This window comes from Belonocnema kinseyi, chromosome 2, assembly GCF_010883055.1.
Source record: "Belonocnema kinseyi isolate 2016_QV_RU_SX_M_011 chromosome 2, B_treatae_v1, whole genome shotgun sequence".
Taxonomy (NCBI): Eukaryota; Metazoa; Arthropoda; class Insecta; order Hymenoptera; family Cynipidae; genus Belonocnema; species Belonocnema kinseyi.
This window is the reverse complement of record NC_046658.1, coordinates 77,722,213-77,733,322: the sequence shown is the minus strand read 5'-3', so window position 1 is coordinate 77,733,322 and position 11,110 is coordinate 77,722,213.

Sequence of the window (11,110 nt, the reverse complement as noted above, 5' to 3'; positions counted from 1 at the left end):
AAGACGAAGGCCTATGTCTCGACTCAGTTTTAAGACGCAGCCAGACATCGATTTCTTGGAGACGACCTCAAGACATAACCAAGTCGAACATTTATCTCTTTGGTCATAAATCCTTTTCATTTGGTTCAAAATTATTTTTTTAACTCAAAATTTTAATATTCCATTTTTTGTTGAATATTCATGTTTTTAGGTATAAATTTGAAGGATATGGTTAAAATTAACTATTTTGGAATTAAATGTTCAACAAATTCTTACAAAATTCAACCCTTTTGCTTCAGAGTTGTTTTATGTGGAAAATTCATATTTTGTACAAATTTAATCTTTTTTGGTGGAAAGTCAACTGCTTGAATATAAATTAATCTGTTTTGGTGGATTATTCAACTATTGTATTAAAAAGTTAACTGTTAAGTTGAAAATTAAATTTTTTGTTGAAAATTCTTATTTTGGCTTCAAAGTGCAACTGTTTTGTAAGCGCTTTTTTTCTTTCTGGCTTTAAATTTCCAAAAAATTTGTTTTAAATTCATGCATAATTTAAAACATCACTTTTTGTTTTAAAAAATCAATTTTTTATTTTGAATTAATGTGTTATAAGTTAAAAATTCAACTATTTGATAAATAATTTCTTACATTTTTAGTTGAAAATTGATCTTTTTTATTTAAAATTCGAATATTTGTTTAACAATTCATCTATTTTAGTAGAAAATTTAACTATTTAGCACAGTGTTCATTCTTTTCCAATTCATCCTTTTGTATAGACTGTGTAGGATCAATTTTGTTTCTAAAATTCTTCTGTCTTCTAGAACATTTGTATTTTTGGATATAGAATTCAACTTTCTGGTTCAAAGTCCAACTGCTTTGTTTAAATTCGTCTCTATTACTTAAAATTTTAACAATCTGGTTGTTAAGGCAACAGTTTAGTTAAAAATTTATTTTGTTGAAATTATATTTTTTTATGTACAATTACAAATTTAAATGTTTCGTAGAAAATTCCTTTCATTTTGGCTCGGAAATGATTGTTTTCATTTTTTGTGGATAGAGGATTCACTTTACTGTTGGAAATTTTCTTTTAAAGAATCCTTTTCTTAATATAAAATTTAACTATTTGCTTCCAAGTTCAACTATATGGTATAAAATTTATCGATCTTGTTTAAAAGTTGAACTATTTGGTTTTTGATGGTTTAGTTAAAAATTGATTCGTTGTTGCAAAAATGCAAGATACTTCGACTGGAAATATTAGGAATTAAAAGTTGTAATTTTTCATGGTTTAGTTCAAAGTTAATTTGTTGTTGTAGAAAATTCAATATATTTCCACTTTAAATATTAGGAATTAAAAGAGCTTCATATTGAATTTAATATATTACACAGATTAACTTTATTATCAAGAATTTATTTTCCTCTTATTTATCTATTTTGGGCTGTGAAGTCGGTACTTAAATATTTGGAATAAAAAACTCCCTTCTAGCTTTTACACGATTTTCAAGCATTTAGCACACAGTAAAGTTAATTAGCAATAATCTTATCACAATTAATTACGTTTTCAGTTTCACTTTACACGTCTATCATGAGTGTTCACTTCGCAATTTCTTTGACTAATTAAGACAAAATGTGACGCTGAGTCGCAATTTTCAGTTTGCATAAGGCGACTTTGCGGTTTAACCTTACAGGTAGCGCCACTTCTATCAAGACAACGTTAAAATAAGAGGAAAAATACCTTAAATTGTTTAGTCAGAGACAGAGAGAGAGTGAGAGAGGTGGGGGGAGAGATGCAAATAATTATAACGAATTGCTATATAATTGCTTCATTACTTCAGGGTATATATTTCCTCTTTATGGCTCAGAGGGAATCCACGAATCATTCTATAGGGCTTTTATGGCTATTAATCATGCTTTCATTCTTAGCGTTCTATGAAACCCTTTTTTTCATTTACTCATCAATCAGTATCGAGTGAACAATATAGTAATTTTTGTCATGCTTTTGTCAAGTTCTTATTGAATGTGGGAAATAATTGCTTGTTAAATGCATATCGATGTTTTTATTTTGTAAAGTAAATTTTAATTCATAGATTCAATGCAATTAAAAAGATTAAATTTTTGTGAAATAAATCTGGATCGATTTTTCTCTGCATTCGTGCTTATTTAAATGATTGTTTAAAAATGATTATTCTATAAATTGCAGCAAAAGACAACTTAGATACAATTATTTAATTACAAATACTAAAATAATGTATTGTATGTACTTTAAAATTCAAGGTAATTATATCGACAACTGTAATTTTTTTATTGTAAATTCTCTTTTTTTGAAGCTGCTATGGCTTAAATGAAAAAAGTCTCATAACGTATTCGTGTTTGGCGCTTGATTAAAATTTGAATGAAACGCCCACCTTTCTGTGTTAGGTTTAACTCTATTATATTGTTATATACACAAATACGTTTTATTATTACTTTAATATTTCTTCCTTGACTGTAATCAGTTTTTTGGGAAGCTACACTACTAAATGTATAAATATGTTAAAAAACAGCCAATTAACGCATGTTTTAAATATTTTTTTAAAACAGTCATCTATTGTTTTTTATTTAGAAAAGGATACTACGATGCAAATTTCTTGAAAAAAAAAATGGTTAGAAACAAAAATAATTCTTGATTGTAATCTAAGTGAACTTGAAAGCTCAGAGATCAGCTATTTACATTAGATTATGTTGACGGAACCAATTCTTTACGTCGCAAAACATCTGAATAAACACTTGTGTCGACAATTTTCGATCAAATTTGTTTTAAAAATGACAAATAATTTGAAAAATTTCAATGAATAATTATAAGGTCACTCTTTGGCTCTATATTGTTCGGATTTATAGCGAATCTTGTAAGGCAGCGTAGCCAGTTTCCAGGAAACCATTTCCATTTTCATTAAGCTTCTAGAGAGATCGAATGAAAACTATTTTTTCAGAAATACACGCATTATTTGCTAGGTGTTACGTATTCAAATTTTTCAAGAAATCTCTATTAGCATCAGAGAATAACATAAATTTTAAAAGTTTTTTCAGACTAGATCGAGCTTTAAATAAAAAAACTAATTAATTTTTTTCTGAAAAAATATTTTCTTTTCTCCGCTGCGAGTCGAAACACAGAATTTCTGACTAGATTTTTTTTTAAAATAGTGATTTCACTCATTTTACTCACAGAACTTCCAAATGTATTTTTTTAAAAAGTGATTCACTAATTCCGAACATCTTGAAAAAAACCATAGGCCTGAAGTTCCAGACGTCTTACATAGACGGTTTCACACTAAATTTTTTCTTTTCATATTTATTTTTTTAAACTTTTTTTTGCACAGTAATGTAGGGGAAGGTAAAAAAACACATCCTCACGTTCGGGTTTTCCAATTTTGCCTTAATAAAAAAATGAGAGCAAAATCAAATTTTTTCATACAAATGTTCATTTTCTATTAAAAAAAATATCTTACTGCTTTTTTAGATATTAATTTCGACTCACACCATTCACATGGTGTAAAGATAAAGTCAAAAATTAATGATCCATTATCAAAAAAGTGTGCAATTCGCCTAAACGTGCCCCTCCAATCGTGTCAATGCACTTATACGGTCCATTTTGACATATAATTAATAAAATCGGACATTTTCAATAATCATATTTTTAAAGACATTTTCGAGAGAAAATAAAATAAAAAGTAAAATAAAAAATTGTATTTCCGGACGTGGGTAAAATCCGACCAAATGTTGCCCTGAACTCGTAGCAATGCACATATACGGTCCACTTTGAAATAGAGTTTATAAAATGTGATATTTTTAAATTTCATATTTTTAAGGCTATTTTCTAGAAAAAAAAGAGAAAAAAACAATTCAAAATCGTATGTCCGACAGTGGTTCAAATTTGACCAAACGTTGCCCTGAAATCATGTCAAGGTACATATACGGCCCATTTTCGAGTAAAATTAATCAAAGCTGAAATTTTTAAATATCACGTTTTCAAAGCTATTTTCTAGGGGAATGGAAAGAAAAAAGAAAAGAAAAAATTGTATGTTCGGACGTGGGTCTAAATGCGACCAAATGTTGCCCTGAAATGGTGTTAATGCACATATACGGTCGACTTTCAAATGGGATTGATAAAATGTGACATTTTTAAATATAATATTTTTAAAGCTATTTTCTAGAAGAAAAAAAGAGGGAAAAAATTCAAAATCCAATGTCCGGCAGTGGGTCAAATCTGACCAAACATTAACCTGAAATCATGTCAATGCACATATACGGTCCATTTCCGTATAGAATTAATCAAAACTGACATTTTTAGATATTATGTTTTTAAAGCTATTTTATAGAGGAATGAGAAGAAAAGAGAAAAGAAAAAATCGTATGTCCGCACCTGGGTCAAATTTGACCAAATGTTGCCCTGAAACCATGTCAATGCACAAATACGGTCCACTTTCAAATACAATTGATAAAATCTGACATTTTTAAATATCATATTTTCAAAGCCATTGTCTAGAGGAAAAAAAAGAAGAAAAGTTAAAAATCCTATGTCCGGAAGTGAGTAAAATCTGATCAAACGTGCGCCTGTAAAGCAATTAGACGGTTGCACACTAAATATATTTTTTTTATTTAATCTTTCTCACATTCGGTTTTTCCAACTTTGCCTTAATAAAAAATGAGAGCAAAATCAAATTTTTTTTTACAAATGTTCATTTTCTATTAAAAAAATGTTTTACTGCTTTTTTAGATATTAATTTTCAATCACACCATTTACGAGGTGTAAAGAGAAAGTTAAAAATTAATGATTCATTATGAAAAAAGTGTCCAATTCGACCAAAAATGCACATCTAATCGTATCAATGCACTTATACGGTCCATTTTGACATAGAATTAATAAAATGGGACATTTTTAAATATAATATTTTTAAAGATATTTTCGAGGGGAAAGGGAATAAAAAAGCAGTAAAATATTTCATTTTTCAATATAAAATTAACATTTGTAGGAAAATTTAGATTTTGCTCTAATTTTTTCTTTAAGACAAAATTGGAAAAACCGAAAGTGAGAATGTGTTGTTTTAACCTTCTCCTACATTACTATGCAAAAGTGATATTTTTCAGGTCGAACGGTTAAAGCCGACTCGATAGCCTGGACTTTTAGAAGAGAGGGAAGATTCAGAAAATCTTCCCTCTCCACTTACCACCACATTCTAATGGAAGGAGATAGGTCGTAGACGTGGCCCCAAAGCCCCATTACTCGGGTACCTAACAACTCAATTATTAGCAATAATAACCCTCGGATATTTTTGCCGATGGTTTAATTAAACAGAGCAGCTCAAAAACTATCTAAATGCGTGAAAACCTTGATTTCGATTTTTTTAGTATAAGCCCCCTTTCTTCGGCGCACGTCACATATGATATTTAAAAATGCCACATTTTATAAATACTATTTGAAAGTGGACCCTATATGTGCATTGACACGATTTCAGAGCAACATTTAGTCGGATTTGAGCGATTTTTTGACATACGATTTTTTCTTTTCTGTATTTTTTTCATTCCTCTAAAAAATAGCTTTGAAAATATGATATTTAAAAATGTCAGATTTGATTAATTCTATTCGAAAACGGATCCTATATGTGCATTGACATGATTTCAAGACAACATTTGGTCAGATTTGACCCACTGCCCGACATAGGATTTTGAATTTTTCTTCTTCTTTTTTTCCTCCAGACAATATCTTTGAAAATATGACATTAAAAATGTCACATATAAATTCTATTTAAAAGGGGACCATATAGGTGCATGATACGATTTCAGGGTAACATTTGGTCGGATTTAACCCACGTCCGGACATATGATATTTTATTTAATTTTTTATTCTCTTTCTCTCGAAAATGTCTTTAAAAATATAATATTTAAAAATTTCCGATTTTATTAATTCAGTGTCAAAATGGACCGTATAAGTGCATTGACACGATTGGAGGGGCACGTTTGGTCGAATTGGACACTTTTTGGATAATGCATCACTAATTTTTGACTCTGTCTTTACACCTCGTGAATGGTGTTAGACGAAATTAATATTTGAAAAAGCTGTAAAATATATTTATTTTAATAGAAAGTGAACATTTGTCAGAGGTCTCGAACTTCAGGCCTATAAATAAACCTGAATATTAAAAAAATAGTATTTTTCAAAAGAAAAAAAATGACAAAGTTTGACTGATAGAAAGACCTTTACTTGAAAAGAAATTGTATTTTTGACTATTCCAAATTTTCGAGGAAACAAAAAGTTGAATATTTACTCTAAGAGAAAGCTAATTAAAAATAAAATAGTTAAAAAATATTCAAATAAGCAATTATTGGTCATTTCCTCAGCTGGAAAAGGGGGAAGAGTGCGAAATTATTTTTTACTTTTCTCTTCCAGTTCAAAAAGATACCGGTTTAAATGTCAACATTTCATAAAACTGTAGAAGTTTTCAATAAAAGAAAATCCATTTAACATATTATAATTTTAATCTTAATTATAGCAATTTTGAATATCTACTATTCTAATGTATCAAATGAATAAATTGTTATGTATGCATGTTTTTCAAACTAGAAAGAGGATTTTACAGAAGTTTTTAATGTATCACATAGTTACAAAATGTCTTTAATGTCAATTATTACCAAATTTGTCGTCCCTTTTTCAATAAATATAAAAATAATAAAAACCTTTTTTTAACCTGTTCTGTGAAATTAACACAGTATTTTATTAGTTGTTATTAAAAAAAAACTTAAAATCAGACACTTCTTCACCTACACACGGCTTTTCTTCTTTTTTTAACAATACTGTTTTCAGTTTTTAAAGGTCAATTTTTGTAATTAAAATATCTACTGACAAATAATTTTTGATGTGAAATTGTCTTGGCAGTTTAAAAATTCTACTATTTGGTTGAACATTTAATTTCTTTTTACGAAATGTAACTATTTTCTTAAAAAGTAATCCCTGTGAATTAAAAAATGTAGCTACTAGGTCAAAAGTGGATTTACTTTTTTTAAGATTCATTTTGAAGTTGAAAATTGGTCTCTGATTAAAAATTTAACTATTTTGTTAAAAACTGTTATTTTTAGATTTAAAAGTTGTGTTTCAACTGATAATTTAATTACAGTGAAACCCTTCAATAGCTCTCCCTTTCTATAGCCCTTCCGCGAATTGACGTCGCGCCGCAGGTAGGTGTAACAGGAGTTTCGCGGAGTGCGCGGGGTCTGCGGCTATCACTCTGGCGAGTACTTAGGCGTGAACAAACAAAACCGGTGCGGGCTATAATGAGTTAGTCTCACCCACCCTCAGCCCCAAAATCGGCGCTATTGAAGAGTTTCACTGTATTTCAGTTAAATATTCGTCATTCTAGTTGAAAATTAATTTTCAAGAAAATAAATCTTTTTTGTTGAAAATTCGTGTAATTCTAGTTTAGGCGGAGTAATCCATCATAATCTTATCCAATCTGGGCAATCCAGAGTAATATTTCAAAATCAAAAGTAACTCCGTGTATAGAGATAATCAAAAGTAATCCGATTTAAACTGGAGGACTCCGCTGTAATGCATTTTTAGGAGTTCATTTCGCTTAGTAAAAATCCATTATGCCAGAATTTTAATGTTAGGTAGCGAATTTGTAACTACGGGGGGAAAAGAACGGGCTAACTTGTGAGATTGAGATGAAGCTCTGGATTCGACCTAATACGGGGTAGTTTATGAGGCCGTATAGCTGGTGATATTTACAATGATGTGGGCCGCGTGAGCGCGCATAAAAACATTGAATCGCATCAGCGTCGAGGACTCCCCACTGGTTTACGCCCGGCAAACATCTCCATATTATACCCACTGTAAATATATGCTTGTATGAGGAACATTTAATTTCCACAGGGCTCCAGTTTATATGCCGCTCGATAGTGAAGGCTGAGGCTTTGTCTTCTGGCCGCTCTGGAACGATTTATATTCGACTATTCACCCGACGTTAATATACGGTGTCAAGTATTCCTACTGCAAAAATTGCACAGAGAATTTCATGAATTGTACAAGGATTTGAAACCAAATAAATCATGTCTTTGGCTGACCATATTTATGAATGTTAAATCATAGATTTTTCTTTGATGATTGTAATAATACAATTGAAAAGATTCTAAAAAATGATTTTTTATACAAGAATATTAAAATAAGTACGGTTCGAGACTAATTTGGTCGGTTTTTTCTCCAACTTAAAATTTATTAAAGTATATTTCAAATATTCAAAAGCCAGTTTCTATTAACAATAGTTTGTTTGTTGAAAATAATTGGGAACGTAAAGATTGTTCAAAAATATTAATGTATCAAAATCTCATTCAACAGTTTTTTAACATGTTGTGTCTATGTTTGACAGAATTCCAAAATCTTACTTTAGATTGAATTCAAGAAAAACTTAATTCAAATCATAATTTAACACAAATAAAAGAAGAAAAGAAAATTGTGATAGCTACTAGAACGATCTTTAATGGCACTGTTTTCTCTTTTAACAATACATTTTGTAAGCAAATTTCGGGTTGACTATCGGTTCACCTTTATCTCCATATACTTTTGATTATTTTTGTACAAACGTTATGTGGATGATATTTTAGCTATTGCTCCTACTGACAAGAATGAAGCTTCTTCAAATGCATTTAATATTATTAAAGGTTGTATAAATTTCACCTATGCATGCGAGATTAATAATGTTATTAACTATCTTCATTTGCAAATTTAAAAAACTCCAAATGGTGATTTATCAACAAAGTTGGTAAAAATAACCTTCTTGGTCTGGTAGATACTTAAACTATAATTCATATCATTTATTTTGTCATCAGATTGGTTTAGTAAAAGGTTTAGTAGATAGGTGTGTTAAATTAACTGAACCCCAATTCAGAAAAGAAGACTCAAATCATTTGAAAACAAATTTAGTCTATGATGACTATCCGCTTCAGTTAGTAAGCCACATTATTACAGAAGGCATTTATGAGATTTATAATAACAATATTGAAGCAAATTTAAAAAAATAGAGTGATACTTAAAACAGATTTAATTTCAATGTTACCTTACCTTACATCTAGGGTCTATCTGAACAGTTAGGGATTTCACTTAAGGATGTTTGTTAAATCCAACTTTAAATTTTTTGTTTAATTACGGCACTGACTCAATAGATATTTTTTTTGAAGGATTTACGAACGAAAGAAAGAAAACTTGTCGAATCTACGGGGTTTCGTGAGATCCTCTGATCAACAAAATGTTGAAAAATCAACAAATTTGTTGAGGAAATCATTATTCTCATGACAAATATGAATTTTGCGAAAGATAGAAATCAGCGGGTAACAAATGACAGTTCTTGACCGGTTAGAATCGTTTGCACATTTATTTTTTTACTCACAATTCTGACATAATAGAAGAATTCTCGAGATATACCAGGTTTTCAAAGGGCCACGTCTTGATGATGGTGGCCCTAAATTTTGCATAATACGTTGCGAAATGGAGAAAAATGCAGACATGCAGAAATGTTTGGATTTTTCAATATTTTATTGATCCGAGGATCTTGCAAAACCCCGGATAATCGATAAGATTTCTTTCTTTTGTTCGCAAATCCTTGGAAAAAATATATATTGAGTCAGTACCGTACCTATAAAAAAATTCAAAGTCGGATTCAACCAACACCCTTAATAAAATTTCAGATCAACGTTTATTTTAATAACAAAAATACTTTAGATAATTATTTGTAGAAGAAGAAAGACAGACATTCCATTAAAAATTTATCTCGTGTTATGTATCTCAATTTTCATTTAAACTTATTTTCGCGCTTCCTCATCAGCAGTTTCAATTAAAAGCCGTCCATTGATAAAGTTTTTTTTCTGTGTCTTTTTTCTCGAAAATATAGTCCTGTATTGATTTAAATTTCATTAATTTTTTTAGACTTTAATATAACCATCTTTATTGTTTTATAGTTCAATTTTCATCCAAACTGATGCAGTTTAAAGGAAAACAAATTTATAGAGAAGAAGTTCAACTTTCAACAAAGTGAATTTCCATTTTACAAAGATGAATTTCCAATCGAGCTAATGATAAAAAAGATTAAGCTTGTTCAACTACAGTTGCATTTTCAGCCAAATAGTTAAATTTTCCATCTCAAAAGACAAATTTTTAAAAGAAATAACTTTAACTACAACCAGGTGAATTCTTAACCAAATACTGGAATCATTAAGCCAAAAAGACGAATTTTTTTGAAGAAAGTTGATTTTTTAGCTAAAAAGTTTTCTACCAAAAAAGCCGCATCTCGAATCCATGATATATAAATTTTGAATACAGTAAAATTAATTTTGCGATAAAGTAGTTCAATTCTCAAACAAAAAGATAATTTTTTTAAAATAGTGGAATTTTCAACCTGCAAATATGAATTTTCAACCAAATAGACAAATTTAAAAAAATTAAACTTCAACAGAAAACTGTTGCATCTTTAACCAAATTGTCAATTTAAGAAAGATATCCACGAAGAAATTCAACTTTCACTAAGCTGTGGAAATTCAAATAAAAAAAAGGGTTAATTTCATTCTTAATGAAACAGATAATAGTTGATGTTTCAACCAACAAAAGATTTCAATTTAAAATTTTAAATACTCTAATTTAAAAAAAATTAACTACTAACGAAAAATGTAAGAATTAATATTTACAGAAAAAAAGTATAATTATATGTTTGAACAAAAAATATTTGAATTCAACCAAAACAGACTATTTTTGGACAAAGAATTGAATTTTCAAGCAGGAAACATTTTCATTTTAGAGAGAAAAAAAATAAACTAAGTGGTTACATAATTATCACCAAAAAAGAATTCTCTAGACAACTGGTGAATTTTCGAACCAAAAATATGAATTTTAAAGCACGAAATTAATTTTCAACCGAATAGCCGAATTTTCGACAACATTTGCGAACATGGGGAAAGAATAATTCTACTAGGATGCATGAACGGTTGGGTGGGCATCCAAAATCAGGATACAGAAGGAGTACGAGGGTGGATTGATAAGTTTCCGGCCTGACCAAGAGATGGCGCCACTAGGCCTACCTTGAGGTGGCGTTCTATAGTACCATCCTTAGATAGCTTG